Source organism: Rhinopithecus roxellana, chromosome 6 (assembly GCF_007565055.1).
Source record: "Rhinopithecus roxellana isolate Shanxi Qingling chromosome 6, ASM756505v1, whole genome shotgun sequence".
Taxonomy (NCBI): Eukaryota; Metazoa; Chordata; class Mammalia; order Primates; family Cercopithecidae; genus Rhinopithecus; species Rhinopithecus roxellana.
Window position 1 is genome coordinate 154544363 of NC_044554.1, and position 19537 is coordinate 154563899.

The window sequence follows — 19537 nt, forward strand, 5'->3', positions numbered from 1 at the left end:
CTTTCATAATGTATAGTAGGCTTTACGGTTACTGTTTTAAGCTTTGTTTTTGTTGTTGTTAATGTTTTTTTTTGGTTTTGTTGTTGTTGTTGTTGTTGTTGTTGTTTTGAGACAGAGTCTTACTCTCTGGCCAGGCTGGAGTGCAGTGGTGTGATCTCAGCTCACCGCAACCTCCGCCTCCTGGGTTCAAGTGATTCTCCTGCCTCAGTCTCCCAAGTAGCTGGGACTACGGGCGCCACCACGCCCAGCTAATTTTTGTACTTTTGTAGTATTTAGTAGTATTATTTTGTATTTTTAGGGTTTCAACAATGTTGGCCAGGATGGTCTCGATCTCTTGACCTCAAGATCCGCCCACCTTGGCCTTCCAAAGTGCTGGGTCTACAGGCATGAGCCACCACGCCCAGCCTAAGCTTTGTTTTTTAATGTTATCCTTATCCACTATGCTATTAAAAGTTTCCAAAACAGATATGAGTTTATATGTATGCTGCATGTGTATGCATGCTGTACACATGTATCCACAGAGACACAATCAGACAAAAAGAATCTCATCTAGCTATTTGGCAAACCTACCTGTCTGCAATCAACAAAAATGTATAAGTATAAAAATGCCTCTAAGTAGCCAAAATATATGTTGCAAGGTCTTCGTAATAAAAATCATCCAAATTTTCAAAGGTAGGATTCCCAGGTCCTACTAAGGGCATCAATTCTTATTTTAATTATGGTTCTAACAATTCTCGTTTTTATAAACAAGTTACTGATATTCCTGTAGCTTCAGCCTTCTCATATGTAAAATAAGTATATTTGTACAAGAGCTCCAAGGTTATCAGTTAATCTTCAGCAAAGGCGCCAAGAATACACAATGGTGAAAGAATAGTCTCTTCAATAAGTGGTGCTGGGAAAACTGGATATCCACATGCAAAAAAAAAAAAAAAAAAAAGGATCCTTATCTACAGTATACAAAAAAAAAAAAAAAAAAGGATCCTTATCTACAGTATACGATCAAAATCCACTCAAAGTAGTTTAAGACGTAAACCTAAGATCTGAAGCTGCAAACCTCCCGGAAGGTAAACATATGGTGAAAAGCTTCATGGCATTGGTCTTGGCAATGACTTTTTGGATAGGACAGCAAAAGCACAAGCAAAACAAAAAAGGGGGAGGACTCCGTCAAACTAATGCTCTGCACAGCAAAGAAAACCACCAACAAAAAGCACATAATGGGAGAAAATATTTGCGAACCATATATCTGATAAGCAATTCGTTTCTAAAATATATAAGAAGCTCACACAACTCAATCACAAAAAAACAAGTAAACCAATTCAAAAATGGGCAAAGGACAAGAATAGACATTTTTCCAGATAAGACATACAAATGGCCAACAGGTATATGAAAAGGTGCTCAACATCACTCATTATCAGGGAAATGTAAAACAAAAACCACAATGAGATATCACTCACATGTTAGAAAAAAAGAAAGAACTCCTGCCATTTACAACAACGTGGACGAACCTAGAGAACACCATGCTAAATGAAATAAGCCAGACAACGAAAGACAAACACTACATGATCTCACTCATTTGTGGAATATTTTTTAAAAGTCAAATTCATAGAAACAGGGAGTAGCAGGGTGCTTACCAGGGTTCAGGGATGGGGAAAACGAGGAAATATTGCTCAAATGATATACACTTGCAGTTATAATACGAATACGTTCTGGAGACCTAATGCATAGCACAGTGATTACAGTGAATAATAATGGACACTTGAAATTTGCTAAGCGAGTAGATTTTTGTTCTCACCACAGAAAAAAGAAGGTAATTATGAGAAGTGATTTATATGTTAATTAGCTTGATTCTGGTAATCATTACACAATGTATATGTATATTAGAACATCACATTGTACACCTTGAATATATACAATTTTTATTTATCAATCATATCTCAATAATGCTGAAAAAAAAGAGTTCCAAAGTTAGAGGTAAGATGTCAAAGTCCCTAACACAGTATAGCACACATAAGACACAGAATAAATTATAGCATTATTAAGAGGGTTATTATTACCTGCTTTCCTAGCCCAGAAAAAAAGAAAGTGGTAAATTAGAAAGGGGGTGAAGGCACTGTCAGCTGTGAGGAATGACAGCTAATGCCCTAACAAAAATAAAAGAGAACATCTATAAAACACATATCAAATAATTCAAAAAAGAACATCTGTCTGGGCTCAGTTAGCATAAGAGCAATTATGAACCCTATATATCTCAAAAAGAGAAATGTCATTATTAAGTGGATTTAATACAGTTTGGTATAGCTCTTTTTTTTTGCAAAAAAGAACCTTTGGCAGAGATGCTAACTGCTGCCCCCAACAGTCATTCTTTCTTTAGTAGTAGAATCATGAATTATCGCGAGACACATGGCCATCCAAAATAACGCTTCGTTTAAGATGGTTAAATGTGACAGAAATAAACTTTTTTTTTTTTTTTTTTTGAGACAGAGTCTCGCTCCCTCGCCCAGGCTGGAGTGAGTGCAGTGGCACGATCTTGGCTTACTGCAACCTCCTCCTCCCGGGTTCAAGCAATTATCCTGCCTCAGCCTCCCAAGTAACTGAGATTACAAGTGTGCCACCACCCCCGACTGATTTTTGTATTTTTAGTAAAGATGAGGTTTCACCATGTTGGCCAGGCTGGTCTTGAACTTCTGACCTCATGTGATCTGCTCACCTCGGCCTTCCAAAGTGCTGGAATTACAGGCATTAAGCCACCGCACCTGGCCAAACATCTTTCTTATTGCAGCCATCATTAAGTCGAGCCTTTGTTAAAGCAACCAAACCTGGATCTTAAATAACAGAGAATCAGAATCTGAGCCTAAAGATCCATCCAGCATTGCTGTCTATTAAAATTTAGTTTAGGCCGAGACAGGCGGATCACGAGGTCAGGAGATCGAGACCATCCTGGCTAACACGGTGAAACCCCTCCTCTACTAAAAAAATACAAAAAACTAGCCGGGCGTGGTGGCGGGCGCCTGTAGTCCCAGCTACTCCGGAGGCTGAGGCGGGAGAATGGCGTGAACCCGGGAGGCAGAGCTTGCAGTGAGCTGAGATCTGGCCACTGCACTCCAGTCTGGGTGACAGAGCGAGACTCCGTCTCAAAAAAAAAAAAAAAAAAAAAAAATTAGTTTCACTTAACTGAACCCTGGTACCAAAAATAACAGGTACAGGAAAGATATTGGGACAACTGGGGGAATTTGAATATGACTGCAGGTTTGATAACATTAAGGAATTATTGCTAATTTTCTTAAGTGTGATCATGGCGTTGTGAAATATTCCCATTGGGAGATGTGTGCTGACATATTTATGGTAAAGAGGTACAAGATGTGTAACTCACTTTCAAGTGGTTCATCAAAAAAATGTGTATAAATACATATATATTTACAATGGTTGATGTGGAAATATGGGTGTTAATGTTACTTTTTCTATATACTTTTTCACAACAAAAGTATTTTTAAAATTAAGTGTAAATATATATATTTTGTATGTAAATACAAATGTCGATACATTTTCTATTAAGATATGAAATATTTATGCAATGACCTTGACCTACGGTGGAGGATATTATGGTAACCAAAATAATACTCTTGATATCTGTGTTACTGAAGACTATAAGCTCAAAACGTGTACTTGCAAGCAGAAGTACCAATAAAAGTTGTGTTCATTTCAATATGTGGTATCAATGTACCACAAATCTTCAGTCTCCCAAAGACCTCAAAGAAGTGGTCTTCAGAATGTGGCCCCCAGACCAGCACCATTTGCATCACCTAGGAACTTCTCAGCAATGCCAATTCTAAGATACCAATCTAGGCCTATCTTATCAGAAACTCTGGTCACAGAACCCAGAAATGCTAGGTTTTAACAAGCCTAGAGACTACTATGGTGCATGCTAAAGTTTCAGAACCAGTACCTTAGCATGATACGATGAAGAACTAAGGCCTGAAGAAAGCCTAAATCCCAGAGAAAACCTGGCCTGTTAGCATATGATATGGTTTGGATCTGTGTCCCTGTCCAAATCTCATGTCAAAGTGTAATCTCCAATGTTGGAGGTGGAACCTAGAGGGAGGGAGGTGATTGGATCATGAGGGTGGTCCTTCATGAATGGTTTAGCACCATCCCCTTGGTACTGTTCTCATGATAGTGAGTGACTTTTCACGACATCTTGTTGTTTAAAAGTGTGTAGCACCTCCCCCCTCTCTCTCTCGCTCCTGTTCTCACTATGTGACATGTGTGCTCCCGCTTTGCCTTCCACCATGACTGTAAGTTTCCTGAGGCCGCCCCAGAAGCCAAGCAGATGCCAGCATCATGCTTCCTGTACAGCCTGCAGAACCGTGAGCCAATTATAAATTACCAGTCATGGGTATTTCTTTATAACAATGTGAGAACAGCCTAATACAGCATAGTAGAAGAGGTCCTACTTTCTGAAACTCTAGCAACATAGAGAAGAATACTTAAGAAATTAAAGTCCAAGTGGGCTGGCTCTGAAGCCAAATAATCCAGGTTTGAGTCCAGCTTCACCAATTATTAGCTGTGAGCTTAGACTCAAGTTTCCTTATCTGCAAGATGGAGTAACTACTTCAGTAACTTGTGAGAATTAAATAGCATATGGAAACTAGACCTAACAATGAAAAATACCCACATTATTATTTCCATAATTATTTTCTAACTCTTATACTACATGTTGTATTAACGTTTAACTGCTTGCTATTTCCCAAACACATTATGATGATGCATGCTTCCTTTCTTTTGTTTACATAATTTTCTTTCCTCCAAAGATCATTTAACTTTTCTCCCCCTCATCCAGCAAACATTTGCTAGCTACCCCCCAGTCATCTGTTCTCCTCTCCTCATGCTCAGCCATAAGGTTTGGGTGAGATGGACCTCACTCTAAGCTTGAGACAAGGCCCTGACTTCCTTAACCAATTAGTAACCCAGTAGTCACAGTGACTGGTTCAGGATAATTTACAGCCAATGAGAAAAAAATGAAATCCCTAATTTGAGCTGGAACTAGAGGAAAAGTTACTCTTCCCTGATGAGTAATGCATGAGGAGCATACGATATGGAATCACAGAGGCCATTTGGCGTTTCCAAAAGCACAGTCAAGAGAGAGCCATGGTAATGGCCTACCAACCAAAAAAAGTCCAGGACCAGAGGGATACACAGCAGAATTCTCCCAGAGGTACAAGGAGGAGCTGGTACTATTCCTTCTGAAATGATTCCAATCAATAGAAAAAGAGGGAATCCTCTCTAACTTATTTTATGAAGAGACACAACAAAAAAAGAGAATTTTAGACCAATATTCCTGATGAACATCGATGCAAAAACCCTCAATAAAATACTGACACAACGAATCCAGCAGCACATCAAAAAGCTTATCCACCATGATCAAGTGAGCTACATCACTGGGATGCAAGCCTGGTTAAACATACACAAATCAATAAACGTAATCCAGCATATAAACAGAACCAAAGACAAAAACCACGTGATTATCTCAAGAGATGCAGAAAAGGCCTTTGACAAAATTCAACAGCCTTTCATGCTAAAACCTCTCAATAAATTCGCTATTGATGGAATGTATCTCAAAATAATAAGAGCTATTTGTGACAAACCTACAGCCAATAACATACTGAATGGGCAAAAACTGGAAGCATTCCCCTTGAAAACTGGCACAAGACAGGGATGCCCTCTCTCACCACTCCTATTCAACATAGTGTTGGAAGTTCTGGCTAGGGCAATCAGGCAAGGGAAAGAAATCAAGGGTATTCAATTAGGAAAAGAGGAAGTCAAATTTTCCCTGTTTGCAGATGACAAGACTGTATATTTAGAAAACCCCATTGTCTCACCCCAAAATCTCCGTAAGCTGATAAGCAACTTCAGCAAAGTCTCAGGATACAAAAGCAAAGTGCAAAAATCACAAGCATTCTTATACACCAATAACAGACAAACAGAGAGCCAAATCATGAATGAACTCCCATTCACAATTGCTTCAAAGAGAATAAAATACCTAGGAATCCAACTTACAAGGGACATCAAGGACCTCTTCAAGGAGAACTACAAACCACTGCTCAGTGAAAAAAAAGAGGACACAAACAAATGGAAGAACACACCATGCTCATGGACAGGAAGAATCAATATCATGAAAATGGTCATACTGCCCAAGGTAATTTATAGCTTCAATGCCATCCCCATTAAGCTACCAATGATTTTCTTCATAAAAATGGAAAAAACTACTTTAAAGTTCATATGGAACCAAAAAAGAGCCCGCATTGCCAAGACAATCCTAAGCCAAAGAACAAAGCTGGAGGCATCATGCTACCTGACTTCAAACTATACTACAAGGCTACAGTAACCAAAACAGTATGGTACTGGTACCACAACAGAGATATAGACCAATGGAACAGAACAGAGCCCTCAGAAATAATACCACACATCTACAACCATCTGATCTTTGACAAACCTGACAAAAACAAGAAATGGGGAAAGGATTCCCTGTTTAATAAATGGTGCTGGGAAAATTGGCTAGCCATAAGTAGAAAGCTGAAACTGGATCCCTTCCTTATACCTTATACAAAAATTAATTCAAGATGGACTAGAGACTTAAATGTTATACCTAAAACCATAAAAACACTAGAAGAAAATCTAGGCAATACCACTCAGGACATAGGCATGGGCAAGGGCTTCATGTCTAAAACACCAAAAGCAATGGCAACAAAAGCCAAAATTGACAAATGGGCTCTCATTAAACTAAAGAGCTTTTGCACAGCAAAAGAAACTACCACAGTCTGCAACTCTCCGCGCGAGCGACACGGAAGACCGGTGATTTCTGCATTTTCAACTGAGGTACTGGGGTCATCTCACTGGGGAGTGCCGGATAATTGGTGCTGGTCAGCTGCTGCAGCCCGACCAGTGAGAGCTGAAGCAGGGAGAGGCATTGCGTCACCTGAGAAGTGCAAGGGGGAAGGGAATCCCTCTTCCTAGCCAGGGGAACTGAGACATACAACACCTGGAAAATCGGATAATTCCCACCCCAATACTGCACTTTAAGCAAGCGGGCACACCAGAAGAATATATCCCTCACCTGGCCAGGAGGGTCCCACGGCCACGGAGCCTCCCTCATTACTAGCACAGCAGTCTGCGATCTAACCGAAAGGCAGCAGCGAGGCTGGGGGAGGGGCGCCCACCATTGGTGAGGCTTAAGTAGGTAAACAAAGCCGCTGGGAAGCTCGAACTGGGTGGAGCTCACAACAGCTCAAAGAAACCTGCCTGTCTCTGTAGACTCCAACTCTGGGGACAGGGCACAGCTAAACAACAACAGGGGAAGCAGCAGAGGCCTGTGCAGATGCGAACGACTCTGTCTGACAGCTTTGAAGAGAGCAGTGGATCTCCCAACACAGAGGTTGAGATCTGAGAACGGACAGACTGCCTGCTCAAGTGGGTCCCTGACCCCTGAGTAGCCTAACTGGGAGACATCCCCCACTACGGGCAGTCTGATACCCCACACCTCACAGGGTGGAGTACACCCCTGAGACGAAGCTTCCAAAGTAAGAATCAGACAGGTACACTCGCTGTTCAGCAATATTCTATCTTCTGCAACCTCTGCTGCTGATACCCAGGCAAACAGAGTCTGGAGTGGACCTCAAGCAATCTCCAACAGACCTACAGCTGAGGGTCCTGACTATTAGAAGGAAAACTATCAAACAGGAAGAACACCTATACCAAAACCCCCTCAGTATCTCACCATCATCAAAGACCAGAGGCAGATAAAACCAGAAAGATGGGGAAGAAGCAGGGCAGAAAAGCTGGAAATTCAAAAAATAAGAGCACATCTCCCCCTGCAAAGGAGCGCAGCTCATCGCCAGCAATGGATCAAACTGGTCAGAGAATGACTTTGACGAGATGAGAGAAGAAGGCTTCAGTCCATCAAACTTATCAGAGCTAAAGGAGGAATTACGTACCCAGCGCAAAGAAACTAAAAATCTTGAAAAAAGAGTGGAAGAATTGATAGCTAGAATAATTAATGCAGAGAAGGTCATAAATGAAATGACAGAGATGAAAACCATGACACGAGAAATACATGACAAATCCACAAGCTTCAGTAACCGACTCGATCAACTGGAAGAAAGAGTATCAGTGATTGAGGATCAAATGAATGAAATGAAGCGAGAAACCAGAAGAAAAAAGAAGAAAAAAAAATGAACAAAGCCTGCAAGAAGTATGGGATTATGTAAAAAGACCAAATCTACGTCTGATTGGGGTGCCTGAAAGTGAGGGGGGAAATGGAACCAAGTTGGAAAACACTCTTCAGGATATCATCCAGGAGAACTTCCCCAACCTAGTAGGGCAGGCCAACATTCAAATTCAGAAAATACAGAGAACACCACAAAGATACTCCTCAAGAGGAGCAACTCCAAGACACATAATTGCCAGATTCACCAAAGTTGAAATGAAGGAAAAAATCTTAAGGGCAGCCAGAGAGAAAGGTCAGGTTACCCACAAAGGGAAGCCCATCAGACTAACAGCAGATGTCTCGGCAGAAACTCTACAAGCCAGAAGAGAGTGGGGGCCAATATTCAACATTCTTAAAGAAAAGAATTTTAAACCCAGAATTTCATATCCAGCCAAACTAAGTTTCATAAGTGAAGGAGAAATAAAATCCTTTACAGATAAGCAAATGCTTAGAGATTTTGTCACCACCAGGCCTGCCTTACAAGAGACCCTGAAGGAAGCCCTAAACATGGAAAGGAACAACCAGTACCAGCCATTGCAAAAACATGCCAAAATGTAAAGACCACCGAGGCTAGGAAGAAACTGCATCAACTAATGAGCAAAATAACCAGTTAATATCATAATGGCAGGATCAAGTTCACACATAACAATATTAACCTTAAATGTTAATGGACTAAATGCTCCAATTAAAAGACACAGACTGGCAAACTGGATAAAGAGTCAAGACCCATCAGTCTGCTGTATTCAGGAGACCCATCTCCCATGCAGAGACATACATAGGCTCAAAATAAAGGGATGGAGGAAGATCTACCAAGCAAATGGAGAACAAAAGAAAGCAGGGGTTGCAATCCTAGTCTCTGATAAAATAGACTTTAAACCATCAAAGATCAAAAGAGACAAAGAAGGCCATTACATAATGGTAAAGGGATCAATTCAACAGGAAGAGCTAACTCTCCTAAATATATATGCACCCAATACAGGAGCACCCAAATTCATAAAGCAAGTCCTTAGAGACTTACAAAGAGACTTGGACTCCCATACAATGATAATGGGAGACTTCAACACTCCACTGTCAACATTAGACACATCAACGAGACAGAAAGGTAACAAGGATATCCAGGAATTGAACTCATCGCTGCACCAAGCAGACCTAATAGACATCTATAGAACTCTCCACCCCAAATCAACAGAATATATATTCTTCTCAGCACCACATCACACTTATTCCAAAATTGACCACATAATTGGAAGTAAAGCACTCCTTAGCAAATGTAAAAGAACAGAAATTATAACAAACTGTCTCTCAGACCACAGTGCAATCAAACTAGAACTCAGGACTAAGAAACTCAATCAAAACCGCTCAACTACATGGAAACTGAACAACCTGCTCCTGAATGACTACTGGGTACATAACGAAATGAAGGCAGAAATAAAGATGTTCTTTGAAACCAATGAGAACAAAGATACAACATACCAGAATCTCTGGGACACATTTAAAGCAGTGTGTAGAGGGAAATTTATAGCACCAAATGCCCACAAGAGAAAGCAGGAAAGATCTAAAATTGACACTCTAACATCACAATTAAAAGAACTGGAGAAGCAAGAGCAAACACATTCAAAAGCTAGCAGAAGGCATAAATAACTAAGAGCAGAGCAGAACTGAAGGAGATAGAGACACAAAAAACCCTCCAAAAAATCAGTGAATCCAGGAGTTGGTTTTTTGAAAAAATCAACAAAATTGACAGACCGCTAGCAAGACTAATAAAGAAGAAAAGAGAGAAGAATCAAATAGATGCAATAAAAAATGATAAAGGGGATATCACCACGGACCACACAGAAATACAAACTACCATCAGAGAATAATATAAACAACTCTACGCAAATAAACTAGAAAATCTAGAAGAAATGGATAATTTCCTGGACACTTACACTCTCCCAAGACTAAACCAGGAAGAGGTTGAATCCCTTAATAGACCAATAGCAGGCTCCTGAAATTGAGGCAATAATTAATAGCCTACCAACCAAAAAAAAGTCCAGGACCAGATGGATTCACAGCTGAATTCTACCAGAGGTACAACGAGGAGCTGGTACCATTCCTTCTGAAACTATTCCAATCAATTGAAAAAGAGGGAATCCTCCCTAACTCATTTTATGAGGCCAACATCATCCTGATACCAAAGCCTGGCAGAGACACAACAAAAACAGAGAATTTTAGACCAATATCACTGATGAACATCGATGCAAAAATCCTCAATAAAATACTGGCAAACCGGATTCAGCAGCACATCAAAAAGCTTATCCACCATGATCAAGTGGGCTTCATCCCTGGGATGCAAGGCTGGTTCAACATTCACAAATCAATAAACATAATCCAGCATATAAACAGAACCAAAGACAAGAACCACATGATTATCTCAATAGATGCAGAAAAGGCTTTTGACAAAACTCAACAGCCCTTCATGCTAAAAACGCTCAATAAATTCAGTATTGATGGAACGTACCTCAAATAATAACAGCTATTTATGACAAACCCACAGCCAATATCATACTGAATGGGCAAAAACTGGAAAAATTCCTTTTGAAAACTGGTACAAGACAGGGATGCCCTCTCTCACCACTCCTATTCAACATAGTGTTGGAAGTTCTCGCTAGGGCAATCAGGCAAGAGAAAGAAATCAAGGGTATCCAGTTAGGAAAAGAAGAAGTCAAATTGTCCCTGTTTGCAGATGACAGTGATTGTATATTTAGAAAACTCCATTGTCTCAGCCCAAAATCTCCTTAAGCTGATAAGCAACTTCAGCAAAGTCTCAAGATACAAAATTAATGTGCAAAAATCACAAGCATTCTTATACACCAGTAACAGACAAACAGAGAGCCAAATCATGAATGAACTTCCATTCACAATTGCTTCAAAGAGAATAAAATACCTAGGAATCCAACTTACAAGGAACGTCAAGGACCTCTTCAAGGAGAACTACAAACCACTGCTCAGCGAAATAAAAAAGGACACTAACAAATGGAAGAACATCCCATGCTCATGGATAGGAAGAATCAATATCGTGAAAATGGCCATACTGCCCAAGGTTATTTATAGATTCAATGCCATCCCCATCAAGCTACCAATGACTTTCTTCACAGAATTGGAAAAAACGCCTTTAAAGTTCATATGGAACCAAAAAAGAGACCGCATTGCCAAGACAATCCTAAGTCAAAAGAACAAAGCTGGAGGCATCACGCTACCTGACTTCAAACTATACTACAAGGCTACAGTAACCAAAACAGCATGGTACTGGTACCAAAACAGAGATATAGACCAATGGAACAGTACAGAGCCCTCAGAAATAATACCACACATCTACAGCCATCTGATCTTTGACAAACCTGAGAGAAACAAGAAATGGGGAAAGGAGTCCCTATTTAATAAATGGTGCTGGGAAAATTGGCTAGCCATAAGTAGAAAGCTGAAACTGGATCCTTTCCTTACTCCTTATATGAAAATTAATTCAAGATGGATTAGAGACTTAAATGTTAGACCTAATACCATAAAAACCCTAGAAGAAAACCTAGGTAGTACCATTCAGGACATAGGCATGGGCAAGGACTTCATGTCTAAAACACCAAAAGCAATGGCAGCAAAAGCCAAAATTGACAAATGGGATCTAATTAAACTAAAGAGCTTTTGCACAGCAAAAGAAACTACCATCAGAGTGAACAGGCAACCTACAGAATGGGAGAAAATGTTTGCAATCTACTCATCTGACAAAGGGCTAATATCCAGAATCTACAAAGAACTCAAACAAATTCACAAGAAAAAAACAACCCCATCAAAAAGTGGGCAAAGGATATGAACAGACACTTCTCAAAAGAAGACATTCATACAGCCAACAGACACATGAAAAAATGCTCATCATCACTTGCCATCAGAGAAATGCAAATCAAAACCACAATGAGATACCATCTCACACCAGTTAGAATGGCAATCATTAAAAAGTCAGGAAGCAATAGGTGCTGGAGAGGATGTGGTGAAATAGGAACACTTTTACACTGTTGGTGGGATTGTAAACTAGTTCAACCATTATGGAAAACAGTATGGCAATTCCTCAAGGATCTAGAACTAGAAGTACCATATGACCCAGCCATCCCATTACTGGGTATATACCCAAAGGATTATAAAACATGCTGCTATAAAGACACCTGCACACGTATGTTTATTGCGGCACTATTCACAGTAGCAAAGACTTGGAATCAACCCAAATGTCCATCTGTGACAGACTGGATTAAGAAAATGTGGCACATATACACCATGGAATATTATGCAGCCATAAAAAAGGATGAGTTTGTGTCCTTTGTAGGGACATGGATGCAGCTGGAAACCATCATTCTTAGCAAACTATCACAAGAACAGAAAACCAAACACCGCATGTTCTCACTCATAGGTGGGAACTGAACAATGACATCACTTGGACTCGGGAAGGGGAACATCACACATCGGGGCCTATCATGGGGAAAGGGGAGGGGGGAGGGATTGCATTGGGAGTTATACCTGATATAAATGATGAATTGATGGGTGCTGACAAGTTGATGGGTGCAGCACACCAACATGGCACAAGTATACATATGGAACAAACCTGCACGTTATGCTCATGTACCCTAGAACTTAAAGTATAATAAAAAAAAAAAAAAAAAGAAAAAAAAGAAACTACCACCACAGTGAACAGGCAACCTACAGAATGAGAGAACATTTTTGCAATCTACTCATCTGACAAAGGGCTAATATCCAGAACCTATAAAGAACTCAAACAAATTTACAAGAAAAAAACAAACAACCCTACCAAGAGGTGGGCAAAGGATATGAACAGACACTTCTCAAAAGAAGACATTCATACAGCCAACAGACACATGAAAAAATGCTCATCATCACTCGCCATCAGAGAAATGCAAATCAAAACCACAATGAGATACCATCTCACACCCGTTAGAATGGCAATCATTAAGAAGTCAGGAAACAACAGGTGCTGGAGAGGATGTGGAGAAACAGGAACACTTTTACACTGTTGGTGGGACTGTAAACTAGTTCAACCATTGTGGAAGACAGTGTGGCGATTCCTCAAGGATCTAGAACTAGAAATACCATTTGACCCAGCCATCCCATTTCTGAGTATATACCCAAAGGATTATAAATCATGCTGCTATAAAGACACATGCACACATATTATTATTGCGGCACTATTCACAATAGCAAAGACTTGGAATCAACCCAAATGTCCATCAATGACAGACTGGATTAAGAAAATGTGGCACATATACACCATGGAACACTATGCAGCCATAAAAAAGGATGAGTTCGTGTCCTTTTTAGGGACAAGGATATAGCTGGAAACCATCATTCTCAGCAAACTATCGCAAGAACAGAAAACCAAACACTGCATGTTCTCATTTGCAGGTGGGAACTGAACAGTGAGAACACCTGGACACAGGAAGGGGAACATCACACACCAGGAGCTGTTGTGGGGTAGGGGCAGCGGGGAGGGATAGCATTAGGAGATATACCTAATGTAAATGACAAGCTAATGGGTGCAGCACACCAACATGGCGCATGTATACATATGTAACAAACTTGCACGTTGTGCACATGTACCCTAGAACATAAAGTATAATAAAAAAATAAAATAAAAATAAAAAAGAGAGCCATGGTAGACACTGTTTGAACCAGTGCATCAGGCCTCACCTGGAGCCAAATCTTCCTCTGAACTCTGCAGGCAATTCATTCCTGTAGATACTGAAGTCACTTTGTGTCAGGTCTCTGTCCCTGAATCAAGTGATCAGTGCATTTTTCCTCTGAGAGACATCACAGGCTAAGACTCATATCTTCCCATAAGTCTTCTCATTCCGCTTCAATCACCCTCCATGTGAGCTCCCACAGAGCCCCCATTCCACCTCCATCTTAGAACACATCATCTATTGAAATGGTCTGTTTTTGTGTCTCTCATTTGCCCTGGACTAACGCAAAGGCAGAAACCCTATCTTACTCATCTTTGTAAATCCAGCAACTATAAAATGCCTGGCACATAGGAGATACATTAATAAATGTCTGTTGAGCTGAAGTAAGCTAGGCAAAATAATTTATTCAGCTGTACCTCAGATTGGCTGAGATTTTATTCCATGTGTTTCACACTGCATACAAAGTATGTGAAAAATGCTTTATTTATTACAATCTTGGCTACTGATGTTTAGAAAAATGTAGGGATTGATCCAAAACATTACTCAAAAATAAATAAATAAATCCTTCAAATCACTGTTTTGGAAACCACTTCAGAATACATACCAAAGGCTCCCCTTACAGATAATGGGAATAGAAAGAACAGTCCAGAAAAAGCCATGAAAGTTTTGTCATTCTGACAGAACAGAGCCAACAGGAAGCCTTCACAAAAGCAATGGGATTTCAGAAGCTATTTAAATGACCTTGCCATGAACCATACTCAAAGAGTCTTTACCACATGCTCAGTATTATATCAGGAGCTGTAAGAAATATGGAACAACAGCAATATTAACTACTACTGCCATTTACTGAGCACCTGTTACATTTCTGGCCTTCTGTTAAACATTTAAATGGCATTATTAGTCATAATTTTTAATAACTGTAAAAAGTAGACAATAGTCCCATTTTATACATGAGAAGACTGAAACCCACAGAACTTAAGCAAGTTGTCTAATGTCAAAGAATTAGAAAGTGACAACTAATATTCAAATAGGAATCCATCTGGCTCCATTATAACACACTGAAAACCCTGGGAGGGAAAATTCATATCCATTTATTAAAATAATATGCATTAACATACAAAATCTAAGTGGTGTAAAACAGACTAAATGCTGCAGAAAATCAAAGAACTTCATTACAATAAAATTCCCAGGAAAGGTTTCATGACAGATAGGATGCACCCTGGACTGCAACAGATGGGCAGAGTGAATAGCAGTTAAACGTAAAAGTAGAGGGAAATTATTGGACGGAAAAGGAACACAGAAAAAGATGCAGAGGCAGTTATACTTGATCCACAGTGCAATGGATCATGTTTCACCAACAGAGCATGAACCATAAAAGCACAAATTGAAAAGATGACAATATCTTAACAATGTCTCCTCAAAAATTATGCTGAAACCATACAGGAAAAAATAATTTTTAAATAGGAAAAAAACTAGAAGATTTCACCAGAATTTAAAATCTGGATTTTATTCTAGTCATTTTGAGCACAACAAGAGAAAAACAACTGTTGTGATTTGAAATATTACTTGTAAGATCTGGAAACAAATTGAGAAAGAACTGACCAAGATCAATTTGAGAGAATTTTAAAAATCAATTATTTTTCATTTTTAAAGGCAAAAAGAAATTCATGCCTGTGGGGTTGTGGGGGGGGGGGGGGCGGGGTGGGCAGAGGCAGAAAAGTTCCATTATGGCGGCTTCATAAACATTTATTAAATAGTATGTCTCATTTTCTGGCATTAAAATATCATATAGTCAAAGCTTTAACATGATGCATAAACTGGTAATCAACTAAATGTTAATCAGACAGCTAAATTTAACAGTCTTCTCTATTAAACTATAATCTATTCATGAAAATTATAATCTATTCATGAAGTGTAGGAGTGTGTGTGTGTGTGTGTGTGTGTGTGTGTGTCTCCCTGCCCAGAAGTTCTTTCTATCATGCATCACCCAGAACATGTTCCATCCTTCATTATTATGGCAACAAGGGCCTCATGGAGGGCAGACCTGAATGCCATGTCCTCCATTTCTCTGTCTTTGTCTTCCTGTGGAATATATGCAGCAGAGTAAGTGGTGTGGCAAACATGAAAGAAAACTACCATTACTCAGCATGCTACATGTTTTTTGAATCTCTCTATGCTCATATTTCTTTTACACATTGAGTAAAAATACAAGTGAAGAAATGCGAACGTGACCTATGGCCAAGCATATATGCAGTTCAGCATGCAGCTGTCAAAAATATTTGGTCTTTCTCCAAGTCTGAAAAATACACAAAAAACAGCTGTATAGGTAGTCAAAAAGGCAGACAGGAAACATCAAGAGACTGATACGTAAGAACAGAAGAGTCCAAAAGTCTGTGGAACTTCCGCTCATTTTGCTCATGTTACGCAGGCATGGAAAAAAAAAATTGTTATTGTTACAGAAAGACTGAAACACTAACACATTAATCTTTATTGCAAACCTACCTCAAAAATGATACAACATGTTTGCTATGAACAAAGACTTAAAAATATTCAGAGTAGGGTTCTAACAGATACTGCCTTAGAAACAAAGAGTAGATGGATATCTAGAGCTTGCTGGATTGTAAATTTGCCATTAAATATCATTTTCGTACTTTTCACTCATATCATCATGCAAATAAAACTACCACCATCGTTTTGATGGTACTATTTGGTACCTACATGCTACTATTTGGCTATGCTTAGTAACTAATAATTGTTAATTAGTTGAAAGAATAGCTAGCTTCTTTCTTATTACTCTCTCCCTCATATTCTGTTTCTGTTTGAACATTCTAAAGATAATTAGTGCCTAATAATAATGCAATATCCAATTAGATTCTAAGTTTAAAAGCTTAGGCATCAATAACTACATTGTAAAACCTGAAGCAAACAGAAGAAAGGAATCCACAGAATGCCTATGCTGAGCTAAATAGCTAATATTTCAAATGATGTACCAGGAAAAGTCACACAAATTCTCAACTATAAATCAAGTGTTACTCCAATGAATAGCCTCATGAGACTAATTGCTTTAAGATACAAGAAAATAAAATTTAAGTCTACATATTAACTTCTCCTATGAACTTGTCTTTTGACATTTTAATGTGTCTAATTTTAATAGCAAACTTTAATTGCCTCACAAAGACCATTACTAAGTGTTCTGTCAAGCTATTTATCACAATCTTTTCCCCTAAACTGTGAACAAGGTTAATCACATAATATAAGAAAATTACAACCATTGATTAAATTAGCATTATATGTGATGGGCTCAATATGAATGCACTTTTAGAGTTTAAAAGAAGGCCCTAAACTTTATTTTTTTTTTTTTTTTTTTTTTTTTTTTTTTTTTTTTTTTTTTATTATACTTTAAGTTCTAGGGTACATGTGCATAACGTGCAGGTTTGTTACATATGTATACTTATGCCATGTTAGTGTGCTGCACCCATCAACTCGTCAGCACCCATCAATTCATCATTTATATCATGTATAACTCCCCAATGCAATCCCTCCCTCCTCCCCCCTCCCCCCTCCCCATGATAGACCCCAGTGTGTGATGTTCCCTTCCCGAGTCCAAGTGATCTCATTGTTCAGTTCCCACCTATGAGTGAGAACATGCGGTGTTTGGTTTTCTCTTCTTGTGATAGTTTGCTAAGAATGATGGTTTCCAGCTGCATCCATGTCCCTACAAAGGACGCAAACTCATCCTTTTTTATGGCTGCATAGTATTCCATGGTGTATATGTGCCACATTTTCTTAATCCAGTCTGTCACAGATGGACATTTGGGTTGATTCCAAGTCTTTGCTATTGTGAATAGTGCCGCAATAAACATACGTGTACATGTGTCTTTGTAGTAGACTAATTTATAATCCTTTGGGTATATACCCAGTAGTGGGATGGCTGGGTCATATGGTACATCTAGTTCTAGATCCTTGAGGAATTGCCATACTGTTTTCCATAATGGTTGAACTAGTTTACAATCCCACCAACAGTGTAAAAGTGTTCCTATTTCTCCACATCCTCTCCAACACCTGTTGTTTCCTGACTTCTTAATGATTGCCATTCTAACTGGTGTGAGATGGTATCTCATTGTGGTTTTGATTTGCATTTCTCTGATGGCCAGTGATGATGAGCATTTTTTCATGTGTCTGTTGGCTGTATGAATATCTTCTTTTGAGAAATGTCTGTTCATATCCTTTCCCCACTTTTTGATGGGGTTGTTTGTTTTTTTCTCGTATATTTGTTTGAGTTCTTTGTAGATTCTGGATATTAGCCCTTTGTCAGATGAGTAGGTTGCAAAAATTTTCTCCCATTCTGTAGGTTGCCTGTTCACTCTGATGGTAGTTTCTTTTGCTGTGCAAAAGCTCTTAAGTTTAATTAGATCCCATTTGTCAATTTTGGCTTTTGCTGCCGTTGCTTTTGGTGTTTTAGACATGAAGTCCTTGCCCATGCCTATGTCCTGAATGGTACTACCTAGATTTTCTTCTAGGGTTTTTATGGTATTAGGTCTAACATTTAAGTCTCTAATCCATCTTGAATTAATCTTCGTATAAGGGGTAAGGAAAGGATCCAGTTTCAGCTTTCTACTTATGGCTAGCCAATTTTCCCAGCACCATTTATTAAATAGGGAATCCTTTCCCCATTTCTTGTTTCTCTCAAGTTTGTCAAAGATCAGATGGCTGTAGATGTGCGGTATTATTTCTGAGGACTCTGTTCTGTTCCATTGGTCTATATCTCTGTTTTGGTACCAGTACCATGCTGTTTTGGTTACTGTAGCCTTGTAGTATAGTTTGAAGTCAGGTAGCGTGACGCCTCCAGCTTTGTCCTTTTGACTTAGGATTGTCTTGGCAATGCGGGCTCTTTTTTGGTTCCATATGAACTTTAAAGCAGTTTTTTCCAATTCTGTGAAGAAACTCATTGGTAGCTTGATGGGGATGGCATTGAATCTATAAATAACCTTGGGCAGTATGGCCATTTTCACGATATTGATTCTTCCTATCCATGAGCATGGTATGTTCTTCCATTTGTTTGTGTCCTCTTTGATTTCACTGAGCAGTGGTTTGTAGTTCTCCTTGAAGAGGTCCTTTACATCCCTTGTAAGCTGGATTCCTAGGTATTTTATTCTCTTTGAAGCAATTGTGAATGGAAGTTCATTCCTGATTTGGCTCTCTGCTTGTCTGTTGCTGGTGTATAAGAATGCTTGTGATTTTTGCACATTAATTTTGTATCCTGAGACTTTGCTGAAGTTGCTTATCAGCTTAAGGAGATTTTGGGCTGAGACGATGGGGTTTTCTAAATATACAATCATGTCATCTGCAAACAGGGACAATTTGACTTCTTCTTTTCCTAACTGGATACCCTTGATTTCTTTCTCTTGCCTGATTGCCCTAGCCAGAACTTCCAACACTATGTTGAATAGGAGTGGTGAGAGAGGGCATCCCTGTCTTGTGCCAGTTTTCAAAGGGAATTTTTCCAGTTTTTGCCCATTCAGTATGATATTAGCTGTGGGTTTGTCATAAATAGCTC

General features: G+C 39.2%; 1 protein-coding gene across 4 annotated transcripts in view; it reads right to left on the minus strand.

The window, feature by feature from the left end:
• Positions 1-19537, minus strand: part of BBS9 (Bardet-Biedl syndrome 9) — a 617615-nt gene that overhangs the window by 472901 nt on the left and 125177 nt on the right. The window lies entirely within an intron of this gene.